Source organism: Phoca vitulina, unplaced genomic scaffold (genome assembly GCF_004348235.1).
Source record: "Phoca vitulina isolate PV1807 unplaced genomic scaffold, GSC_HSeal_1.0 scaffold25, whole genome shotgun sequence".
Taxonomy (NCBI): domain Eukaryota; kingdom Metazoa; phylum Chordata; class Mammalia; order Carnivora; family Phocidae; genus Phoca; species Phoca vitulina.
In genome coordinates this window covers 9149865-9161426 of record NW_022589728.1, presented here as the reverse complement: position 1 = coordinate 9161426, position 11562 = coordinate 9149865, and the positions used below count along the sequence as shown (strand labels likewise).

The 11562-nt window shown below is 40.7% G+C and overlaps 1 pseudogene; it reads right to left on the bottom strand.

The window, feature by feature from the left end:
* Positions 1–9083: 9083 nt before the first annotated feature.
* On the bottom strand, positions 9084–10660 carry LOC116643230 (annotated as a pseudogene).
* Positions 10661–11562: the final 902 nt, after the last annotated feature.

The window sequence follows — 11562 nt, the reverse complement described above, 5'->3', positions numbered from 1 at the left end:
TATAAAGAACTTATCAAACTCAACACCCAAAGAACAAATGATCCAATCAAGAAATGGGCAGAAGAGGAGCGCCTGGGTGGCTCAGTCGTTAGGTGTCTGCCTTCGGCTCAGGTCATGATCTCAGCGTCCTGGGATCGAGCCCCGCCTCGGGCTCCCTGCTCTGCAGGAAGCCTGCTTCTCCCTCTCCCTCTCCCCCTGCTTGTGTTCCCTCTCTCGCTGTGTCTCTCTCTGTCAAATAAATAAAATATTTAAAAAAAAAAAAAAGAAATGGGCAGAAGACATGAACAGACATTTTTCCAAAGAAGACATCCAAATGCCCAACAGACACATGCAAAAGTGCTCAACATCGCTCGGCATCAGGGAAATCCAAGTCAAAACCACAATGAGAGACCACCTCACACCAGTCAGAATGGCTAAAATTAACAAGTCAGGAAATGACAGCTGTTGGCAGGGATTCGGAGAACGGGGAACCCTCCTACACTGTTGGTGGGAATGCAAGCTGGTGCAACCACTCTGGAAAACAGTATGGAGGTTCCTTAAAAAGTTGAAAATAGTGGGGCGCCTGGGTGGCTCAGTTGGTTAAGCGACTGCCTTCGGCTCAGGTCATGATCCTGGAGTCCCAGGATCGAGTCCCGCATTGGACTCCCTGCTCAGCAGGGAGTCTGCTTCTCCCTCTGATTCTCCCCCCTCTCATGCTCTCTCTCTCTGTCTCATTCTCTCTCTCAAATAAATAAATAAAATCTTAAAAAAAAAAAAGTTTTAAATAGAGCTACCATACGACCCAGCAATTGCACTACTGGGTATTTACCCCCAAAACACAAATGTAGGGATCCTAGGGGTACGTGCACCCCGATTTTATAGCAGCAGTGTCCATAATAGCCAAACTGTGGAAAGAGGCAAGCTGTCCATCGACAGATGAATGGATAAAGAAGATGTGGTATATATATACCATGGAATATTATGCAGGCATCAAAAGGAATGAGATCTTGCCATTTGCAATGACGCGGCTGGAACTGGAGGGTGTTATGGTGAGCAAAATAAGTCAATCAGAGAAAGACATGTATCATATGACCTCACTGATATGAGGAATTCTTAATCTCAGGAAACAAACTGAGGGTTGCTGGAGTGGGGGGTTGGGTGGGAGGGATGGGGTGGCTGGGCGATAGACACCAGGGAGGGTATGTGCTATGATGAGCACTGTGAATTGTGCAAGACTGTTGAATCACAGATCTGTACCTCTGAAACAAATAATGTGATATATGTTAAGGAAAAAAAAAAAGAAGAAGAAGATAGCAGGAGGGGAAGAATGAAGGGGGGGGAATCGGAGGGGGAGACAAAGCATGAGAGATGATGGACTCTGAAAAACAAACAGGGTTCTAGAGGGGAGGGGGGTAGGAGGATGGGTTAGCCTGGTGATGGGTATTAAAGAGGGCACATTCTGCATGGAGCACTGGGTGTTGTGCACAAACAATGAATCATGGAACACTACATCAAAAACTAATGATGGAATGTATGGTGATTAACATAACAATAAAAAATTTAAAAAAAAAGAAAAAGAAAAAGAATCCTGTTGCTCATGAACTGGCCTTCACTTTGGTCATTGGGGACATGGCCCAGATGGAACAGGTGGCTTTGCTTGAACCTACAGCAGGTCACAGTGAGAGGTGAAGAGCATGGATGAGTATTTTGCTCCAATGCCCTCTATACAGAGGACACAGAGCTCGGGGTTCCCTATTGCCTTGTTCTCAGCCTTGGCCTTTTTGAAACTGGGCCACCTCATGTAAGACACACCAGCGTCCCATGTCCTTCTTTCCAAAGCCGGCCTCATTCTACATGCCCTGGGTACTCACAGACTAAATGGCAGTCCCACTCAGGGTACATCGGGGGCCACTGTGTCGTGCACATTCCCTGAATGATCTTAGTAGGCAGTGATTTTAGACCAAATTCTATAAAGGAACATTTTTTTCCCCCTAGAAGAGATCCAAGAATGGTTGCTTCTTAATTCGGAAAGTGACATTCCACTGAGTTAGATGAACTGCTGCCTATTAGGCCGGAAAACATATTCATATGGTTAATTTCAAATGTTTAATTTAGTATTTCAGGTTGGGATTCGTGTTGTATTTTTCCACAGAATGGACAGTTTTATGCATTGGCTTTCATCTGTGCTGCCTTCATTTCAGATCTCTTGTATTCTTACAGTTTAATGAACTGGCCAACTGCTTTCATGATTTGGAGATTAACTATAAAAGGAAGATTAAGAAAAATTTGTGAATTACCATATCCCAAAACTCCTTTCCAGGCTGGGAGGGACATCTGCCTTGCAAGAAAACCGCAGCCTTTGTCTCTTACCTTCTTTTGTGTGGGGAGCAGGAAAGGATGAGAAGTACCTCAGAAGACTCTGTGAGAGTCAAAAGAAACAAGTCATGAATATCTTGGGGGTAAGATGCTCTTAGAAAGACAATGGTCTCAGGGAATGTGGAATCTGGAATCCACTGATTTATCTTGAGCTGCCTGAATGATTCTGACAACTCTTCCCCTGTATTTCCTTTCCATGCAGAAAGCCTCCAAAAAGAGGGAGAGGAAAAAAAAAAAAAAAACACAAAAAACTTGTTTTAAATGATAAAAGCAATAGCTGAGGTTTTATTGTGCCTGGCACGAAGCTATGCCCTTTACACACATTATTTCGCTAAACAAGAATATCACACCATTACTCGAAGAATAATAAAGGTATTCGGTGTATGCCGAAGAATAAAAGGCACTTTATTTCACAAGAGTGACATCCTACTCAACTGCAGGCGTGTACAGAGCAGCTCAAAAGGCCCTCTTAGCCTAACCAGCTAATGTTCCAAATCCTTGGTTAACAAGGTTAATTAAGAGAGAGGCACAATATTGCTCCTCTATTACAATTCCAAAAGCGTAGATTCTAGGGGCCTGTCTATTTAGCTGAAGAATAAAGAAGAGACTCGAGGGATTTCAGAGAACAAATGTCTGGGGCACAGTGGCCAGCCACCACATCGTAACAACATTAACGGCAATTTTTTCTAATTGGAGTGCATCTTGGCTGGACTGCTACAAAGGCCTGAAATTCAATTGTGGTTTTATAGTACCCATGAAATTGTCTACACAAATTTGGATTTACTTGAAGAGCTCCTATGAGAAGAGACCACATGTAAATTACAGGGTTCTAGAGGGTAATCTACAACAAGGTGACTTCATAGGAGGGGAGCAAGTGCTCTCCGCATCTGTTTCATACCAGTTTCCATTTGAAATTTCATCCTATTGAAGCCATGATCAAGAGCCCGACACCTAAGCAAGCCTTGAGACATCGAAGGCTCAAGGACAAGAGCTATACCTCTGCCGTCCAGGATGACATAATCTGGCATCCAGGAGTCACCCTGCTGCTCAAGAACCGAGAAGAATTCTTGGCATTAGAAGGAGTTTGGCTGGATACAAATGTGTGACCACACCCTTGTTCTGTTCCTTTGGTTTTTACATTGTGATGCAGTATTATGCCACAACAAAATACCGCAGGCTGGGGAGCTGAGACAACAAAAATTTATTGCCTCACAGTTTTGGAGGCTGGGAAGTCCAAAATCAAGGTGCCAGCTAATTTGGTTTCTGTGAGAGCTCTCTCCCTGGCTTGCAGACAACTTCTTCTCCCCGTGTCCTCACACGGGCCCTTCCTCTGACCGTGGGGCACGGAGAGGAAGATCTCCCTCTTCCTCTTCCTGTAAAGCTGCTAATCCCGTCATGAGGGCCCCACTCCCATGATTGGATCTCTCCCTAATTACCTCCCTGAAGCCCCATCTCCAAACACCACCACACTGCGGGTTTAGGGCTTCATTATATGAATTTGGGGAGATATAAACAGTCCCAAGGTAGAAAAGGAAATCCAGGCCATACACGGTCTTTACCATGTTTACCAACATGCTGAGGTGGTCACGATTTGTCAAATGAAATCATGTAGAATGTTAGAGGTAGAGTGAGTTAGGTGCTTGGGGAAAAAAAAAAAAACAAAAAAAAACCAAAAAACCCTAATTCCAACCTCCAAAAGTCAGCACTTGAGAGAAACACGACCAACAATTTGGGCCAGCAAACAAGAGCTGATGTGAGGTAAGATGTCCCATGCAGAACTGTTCTGTGAAGAGCTCATATGGCAGTGTTGGCACCTTCATTTCTGGGGTAGTGGCCTGTTTGGGATTTATTCAAACATCCCCAGCTCACTTCCCTCCCAAGCTGCTGAACAAATTCCCTTTGCTGTCAGTTTGCAGGCCACGGCTGAGCCACTGAGATTCCCATTCATGGCCTGGATTACTTTTTCTTTTTCTTTCCTTTTTTTTTTTTTTTCTCATAAGTTTGCTATCAACTTGGAGACCAAGCCAGTAACAAGCACACTTGTCATTGGTCGTCAGCCCTTGGGGAGGCTGCTTGTAGGATGGTAACTGTGAGTGCGCTCGCACCTGGGCCCCCTTCCTATGGGCCAGCACTAACTAAAGCAGTGATGGTAGAGGTAAGACCCCTCAGCTTAGTGTCCTAAGTTCAGGCTTCAAGGCTTGAGCTTCACTGGTTGGCCTCATATTGTCTTCATTCTTGGTGTTTCCAGAGGCTAGCCTTGATAGCCCACAGGGCCTCCACTTGAAGCCAGGCAGACCTGTACCCCTTGGCTCCTTCTCTTCCCCCTAGTGGCCTTTCTGTGCTTCTTTCTTCTCAAGTTCACCACAACCCATCCCATCATCCCCTCTTTCCCAAGGGTAACCTCTCTTACCTCACGAAGAAAATTGAAGCTGATAAGGACAAATTCCCTCAGCAACCCAAACCAATTATCTTCAGAGGCTTTTCTTTCTGCCTTCACCTCCCTGCTCTGGCTGACCCTGTGGCCTGTGCCCTCCTCCCAGGGCCTTCCAGGGCTTTCTTAGAGGCACCCTCTCCCACACCTCAACCTCTCCACCTCCGAGTTGCTCCCTGCATCCTATAAGTACACTAAACACTGTGCAAAACTGAAAACTAGCAAAAATAAACTAACTTTACAAAAACCTCCATCCCACTGTGGCAGTAAATCTCTCTTCATCAGTAACATCATCTAAAATACAGCCTAGAGGAATTTGTCCATCTCCTCTCCTCATATTGGTTCCTAAGCTACCCAGCTTCCACCTCCAACAGGTCACAGCAATTTCTCTGAAAAGATCCCTGGGGATTTCACTCTGCATCTTATTTTATTTCTTAGGACTGTTATTACTAACCTCTCTGTCCTTGTTCTTGGTATTGTCTGCCTACTGGCCTCTTCCGCTGCCCACTCCTCAAATTATTAATGTTCTTCAAGTTTCTGTCCTTGGAATCCTCAATGTGTAGATCACCCCCCACCCCCGGGACTTCTAACCACATCCATTGCTCCTCCTCCTGGGCTCCATCCATTATTATCAGCAAGATGGCCACCATCATGGCCACTTCTCAGGCAGCAGAAGTAGAAAGGGACAAAGACAAAAGAAACAAAGGCACCAATTTGCCTTTTAAGAATATTTCTAGAACCAGCCACACAACACTCTCTTCAAACATTATGGGTCAGATGCAAGTGAGACTGGGGACTAGTTTTTCCTACAGCAGCCATGACTCCATCTAATAACCGTAAGAGTGGGAAAATGGGCATTCGTCATCTTCGTCACAGGCTCTCCCAAGTCACAGCTGGAGATTCAAATCAGTTTAGCTATGCAGCTTAGGTCAAGTGATTTGAACTTTCTGAAACCCTTTTCCAATTCTGCCAATGGCTGTAATTCCTCATATGACTGTTGTAGGGATTGAGGTGGCAATTATAAAATGCCTAATGTAGGGTTTGTTATACACTCAATAAACACCTGTCTCTACTATGTCCCCTAACTAAATTCTGACCTTGAACTTCCAGTTTGTGGCAATGTGTGTGGTACTACTTGAAATCTCTTTATCTTACTTTTATATTGAACTTTCTAACCTGTATGTGAAAGGTATTTTAGTATTTCACTGTGAGAAGTGGAATTATTACCTCTGGACGAACATTTGTGAAGGTTACAGCATTGAGAAACAAGTCCACTAGAAGGCTAAGTTCTAATCAGAAGTTTATAGAATGCTGTCCTTCTCCCCACTCCATACTACACACCAACAGAGACTCAGCATAACAGTAGATTACAGTCCTGCAAGACACAGGCGCTCTCTCTGAAAAGAAGTACTTAGGGAAACCCAAAGATTACAAGGGAGACAGAAACAAGGACCCCAGAGGGATTTGAAGTCTTTGGCACTTATGGCCACAGAGAACATTGAACACAGCCCAGCTCCTAACCAGATTAACATCAACCCTCACACCAAAAGCCTATTTACCCCAGTTTCTATGACCCAATAAAATATGCTCAGCGTTCAACAAAAACTTACAGAGCGAACCAAAAATCAAGAGAAAACACAGTCTGAGGAGACAAAGTACCATTAGACCCACACTCAGATATCACAGAGATGTTCAAATTATCAGGCAGAGAATTTAAAATAACTATTTCCTATATTAAGGGCTCTGATGGAAAAAGTAGATAACATGCTTGTTATCCATCTAACAGGCCTTCTTTGGGTATGAGATGTGTAGTCAAGGCTCAAGTCCCTGAAGTTTGGCTGCCATCTCAGTAATGAAAAAGACCTGGTATAGTGCCCTCCAAGATTTAGGAGCAGTCTTTGTTCTTAGTGATTCCAAATCAGAAGAGTGGGACAAACCTGGAAACGTTAGTTTGGAGAGTCATAGCCAGATAGTTGAGGAAACTAGAAGAATTCAGGATCCAGTCCAGTTTACAGGTGTATAACAAAACCTCAAAGACAATTAATAGGACTAGAATCTAATATAGACAAAGGTGCAAGCACAATTTTTCTCCTTATAAGTATCCCCATATTTTACCAAAGATAATCACAGTAAAACTCATTTGTTTGCATTAAATTTGTCCTGGTTATTCACATACATGTAGCGAAAATAATGACTAACCACGTAAGTTCTTTTTAAGACTGCTTTGCTGGAACTTTTCATAAGGAGTCTCAGACTGAACTATCCTAGGCTCTGAGGCCAGGAAGTCACACCAAGGACTGGCCAGCAGATTTACCTGCAACACCATTCCAGTCAAAGCCTTGGCATATAGCCAGTGTCTCCGATTGTGTCCTGTTAAAGGAGAACAGATTTTTATTGAACTTACGCAAATAACTATAATGTCATGAAAAGAATACTCAAGAGTTTCCAAATTCTGGAAGGACCAGGTAGGGAGAAAAAAATAAATGTTCTCATCTTCCTTTACAAAGATATACTTTATCAAATTGCTGTAAGTCATAGATAACTTAAGAAAAAGGATTCCTTAATCTGAAAAAACCAAAGCATCAAGGAAGCAACAATATTTCAGAGTCATAGTAATTATAATCCCCCTCCTTAGTTCATTTAGTCCCCTATAATTAGTACTTGTTCTGCTTGAATCTAGTTTGTCCACTAGTTCTGGAAATTCTTACCCAGTCCAGTTTTATGATCTTAAAGTTATCAGAAACCTGTATTTGTCAAAAAAGTCCTCTCCGATCTCTTTGAAGATCAGATACTTTTGCAGGAACACATATAAAAGCTTTAGAGTAAAGCAATAACTACCTGTGAAAAGACTTAAAGATGTGTTTTTGAACATCTGATGAGAGTTCAATATAATGGAATTGACAAGAAAATTTGCTTATTTCTGTAACATCCAACATTTGAAGATAAGAATTAGAATTATGACTGATAACATTATACTAGGACTTCCAAGAATTTCACACAATTTCTGGAATGCTTATAACATATACCTACACAAATAAAACATAAGGAAGGCTTGGTATTACTTCCTATTTGACAGTGCTTCCCATATAATTTAACATAGCACATTAGCCTAATTAGTTTAACATCTCCCTTTTTATAAGAAGAGAGAACAAATCTTTTGAGATGCTCCAGGGACTCTCTGGAAAATCCAAATGTCAGTTTGACTAGAAAAGACTGTATTTAGAATTTGATTTGGGGGCAGTTCGTCAAAAATATTAAAAAATTTCAAAACACTTGGTCAAATAGCATCATAGATCACTGTGAAACATACTTAGTTATCCATTTAACCATAGGGACAACTAAAGACTTCATGGGCAAATACAGAAGATTACATAGTTCTGAGCAAAACTTAGCTCTTTCAATATTGTGAGTTCTACTAGATTTAAGGCAATTGAAGACCTGATTCGGACAACAAATACAGAAAACTATTTTGATAAAAAGATCACTTAAAAGGTAAAAAAAAACCCTGTTTACAATTTCTTATTAAAATGTGACCAACAGGGGCACCTGGGTGGTTCAGTCAGTTAAGCATCTGCCTTTCAGCTCAGGTCATGATCCCAGGGTCCTGGAATTGAGTCCCACATTGGGCTCCCTGCTCAGTGGGAGTCTGCTTCTCCCTCTCCCTCTCCCCCTCTCCCCACTCATTCTCTCTCTCTTTCTCTGTCTCTCTCAAATAAATAAATTTTTTTTTAAAAAGGTGGCCAACAATTCAAGAAAACTTGTCCTTTCAGTAGATGAAAGAAAATTAAGGTTTGGTTTTACATAAGTACACTCTCAATACCAAAGGTTGTTTTTTTCTTAAACCTTGAAGTTCATTTAGCTTGACCACACATGAAATTTCTTTCCCAAGATTCCTCTCCACAAACCTTCTATAAGTTTTCTCATTTTTTTGTTTTGCTTTGTTTTGTTTTTTTACATTCAGATTTTGTCCTATGTTTTTCCTCTCTAAACAGTCTCACTTTAGGACAAAATTACTTTCTTTTCCCTCAACAAGAATGCATCTCTATTCTTCATACCTTCTCTTACTGAAAACACACATCCTGCTTTCCTTGCACAAGATGCTTCCCCTATTATTTCCAGTAGCCTTAATTACACTTATTAGAATTTTTTTGCACCTCACAGGTGCATTTATTCATGCCAGAAAGGAAACAACATGTCTACAAGTGTATAGCGATGCTCCGTGTTGCCATCAACAGAGCTTGCTGAGACTTACAGCCAGACTGATGGTCCATCTGATGTGTACTTCAAGTAAAGCTGGTTAATGATGACCATGAGCAGGTGCAGGACTTTCAAAGCTTCACTTCTTTTATCAGCACTTCTGATTTTATAAATTATGATGCCCATCAACCCCTTCCTACCCCAATCTGGTAAATTTGAGTATAGTAGGGCTTCATGGGGATCCAAACTTTTTTTAACAAGGCTTTGAAGCATCTCAACCCAGAACCTCCAACTCAGGCTCCCCCAACCTGCACTGCCAATGACTTGGAAAGGTCACCAAGTGCGCATGATTTATTAGAATTCTTAACCCTTTGAAACCTTAATTTCCAGTGAAAACTAAGAAGTAAGCAATGGTAAACTTCCTGTTACATCAGCCTTCTTTAGATTGGCAAATTTATTAACATATTTTATAATTTCTTAAAGTATATGCCATTTTCAATTTTATAATGCAGCACTAACACATCCAAATATCTTTTAGTTTTTCTGTCATAAGAAGTCAAAAGTAGATAAAACTCTGTTCATAATTAATGTTTCAGTATTTTATTTTATTTGGAAATGATCTAGATATTTAATGACTATCCATCATCTAATTTAACTTAGCAAAAATCTAGGGTTTTAAGTTACCAAGAAGATTTGGATAAACTATTTAAGTAGACATAAGTATTGCTGAAAAGTTCATTCATAAACTTTTATCTTGCATCTATTTAATAATAAGTATTCTTAATTATGTTTAGATTAGTCATGAAAATTTCATGAGATTAAACAGCTAACGATCAAATTAAATTATCTCACTTGCTGACAGATTTCTGAGATAACATGAACTCATTTAATCTTTAGTAAGCCTGAGATAATATAAAAGTATTATATTTACTACTGAAAACTCTAAAAACATGGCTGTTTTCATTAAACCAACAAACTTAAAGTAGCTTTAATACTGAATTTTTTTTCCTAAATCACGTGAACCTGAAGTTCATTTGGATTAACTTTCTATTATATTTCTAAGAATTTAATTTATTTAAGTGCTTAGTGTTCTTTATGCCAAGTACATAGATCTCTTTTAAGAATTAATTTTAGCAATACCATCAAGAGGTAAAAAATACCACACATCTACACATCCCCATATATAGAGACATACATGAACATACAGACAGCTGCAAACAGAGACCTTAAAGTTCCCATGTTAAAATTACTGCCACAAATTAGTTATAATAATACAAAGCTCAATAGTTATAAAAGAAATTGGCTCTATTCAAATAACCTTTCCTCCTTTCCTTCTCCTTCTGACAAAAATTGACTCCTTGAAGTTTGCATATGAAAGAGATGGTCCAGATAAGAGTTCTGGAGAAGACCCTGGGTAGAATCTTGACACCTCAAAGGCACATGAGGAAAAAAAATACAAGATTTTGGTTCCCTCAGAACAATATGTACAAGCCTTTTGGGATGAATGGTAGAGGTTTAGGGATTGGTAAATAGGACTGATGGACTTCATATTGTTTCTGGAGCCACAACTCTGGTCTTGCAAAGAATAAATTTGTACAAGTACAACTGTTTTTAATTCATGGAAGAATTCAGTTGCCATCTAAATGATGTCAAAGGACTGACATACCCATCCACCATTCGCCTGTTAGTATGCTTTTCTTTCCCTCTGAGTACATTTAGCTTAGAGAAGAAGACCTAAAAACAAAATTCTATCAGGCTCTAAATACCAGCTTCCAATCTGACCAAATTTCTGATCACAAAGTTATTAAATCCATCCAAATGTCTTGCCAGGCTGTACCTGGGGCAAACAGTACATATTTCTGGCAGCATTAAACAATTCTATGGACCCAAGAAATATCCTCAAGGGGGGCGCCTGGGTGGCTCAGTCGTCAAGCGTCTGCCTTCAGCTCAGGTCATAATCCCAGGGTCCTGGGATCGAGCCCCGCATCAGGCTCCCTGCTCAGCATGGAGCCTGCTTCTCCCTCTCCCTCTGCCCCTCCACCTGCTTGTTCTCTCTCTCTCTGTGTCAAATAAATAAATAAAATCTTTAAAAAAAGAAAAAGAAAAAGAAATATCCTCAAGGAGGTTATAAAAGATATTATCTTCACAAGATCGAGAGTCACTCCCAAAGGTTGCCAAAAGGACTGACAACCTGCATGTCCCAGGCAGGCAGAAAGCCAAACCAAGTTTGTAAAATGAGGCAAGCAAGAAGGCCATAGTTATCCCTGGGAGAGAGAGTATCAATAATGAATTGTTCTGGATTTGGAAAGGAAGGAAAAACATTAAATTTTATTTTCCTCCCAGGACTAGGCTCAGTAGGTAATTGGTTTACAAAAACTTTCAAGGATCTTCCCTGGTTTAAGAAATTCTTTAACTATGGCTCTTAGTTTGGCCTTTGACCAAGGATTGAAAAATACCTGAAGAGGATCACCCATTGCATTAGGTGGTCTTATTTCAAAAGGTAACCATTTAATAGTCTCTTCAAAATGGAAAGGCAATTCTAGACAATACTCAGTACTAGACTGAGTACTCAAATCAAG